General features: G+C 55.4%; 1 annotated feature.

Annotated features, from left to right (window-relative positions):
- Positions 1–1234: a sequence feature (areas not merged during assembly with more than two copies in the genome that could not be assigned to a particular haplotype).

Raw genomic sequence — 1234 nt, forward strand, 5'->3', positions numbered from 1 at the left:
CCGCACCACAGCCACGCAGAGGGCACACACCAGCAGCACACGGCCAGTCATCATCATCATCACGGCTGCACACACAGTCTAGGGAGGGACAAAGAGAGGAGGATGAGAAGAACACACACATCAGCAGCATGGAAAAGGAGGAGTGGCGTTTGCATGAGGGTTGTTGTCATGAGCATGGGGGACGCGTGCACGCAGGAAGAACAGGCAACAATGAAACACCCGACAGCACGGCACACAACTCCACGGCATGTAAAACCCACCCGCAGTTGTCCCCAAAATGGAAGGGAAAGAGGGCACAACAGTACGGCAAGAACACAGTGATGCCGGTGCAGAAAAGGATCCCAAAACGGCGGGAAAAAGAAACAAAAAACAGTCTTCCCCCACAGCGGCCACACATCCAACAACGCAAGCAATAATAACAGAAACAAACACCACACACGGCAACACACAGCGGCAGTGAGTTCCCTGTCGCCAATCTTCATGGCTGCACGCTACCGCACTCCTCGTGAGTCCATCGCTCCGCTGCCCTCCTCCTTCCCGCGGCTCCCCCGCACGAACAGCCACGGCACACAATCGGGTCCATCCGCACCCGTCGCCACGCCGCCCTCAACGACCCAACAGTCAACCGCCCAAAAACCGTTGCTGAAATCACACACCCGCAACAAAGCACGCGACGCAACATCATGTCACGCGGACCCCGCCGTCAGAAGAACGTCATGCCAACCGTTTGGCCGGCACACGGTACAATCAATCGACAGAACAGAGAAGTAAGACAGGCACTCAATCAAGGACTCTCCACGCACGCAGCCCTTTTGATGCCGCCGCTGCTGCCACGGGCACGGTACCCGAGCGGAGAATGACACGCAGTAAGAAAGGTCCCGCAAGAGAGAAACAATCCACACGTCCATATGCAAAGCGCCACTCAGGCTGCTGCGGCTGCAGGGTCCGTGGGCAAAAAGCGCCTTACTGAATCCCGCCAGTTATGTCAGTCTCCCCTCCCACCAATGTAGCGCATAATGCACGGCGTGCGTCCACAGGCATCCACTCCCGGTGCCCCAGCAACACTTCAGAACACACATAATGGAGAAGGGAAGCATCATTACACAATGCCAAAGCAGGTAAATAAAAATAGGGAAATCAAAACCACACAGATCCCTCGCACACGCACACAAACACCCCACAGTATCCTCCAGAAGAAGTCAAACAATTTCTTATCCCAACCCATATTGCACGC

This window comes from Trypanosoma cruzi, genomic scaffold (assembly GCF_000209065.1).
Source record: "Trypanosoma cruzi strain CL Brener 1047053517127 genomic scaffold, whole genome shotgun sequence".
Taxonomy (NCBI): Eukaryota; Euglenozoa; class Kinetoplastea; order Trypanosomatida; family Trypanosomatidae; genus Trypanosoma; species Trypanosoma cruzi.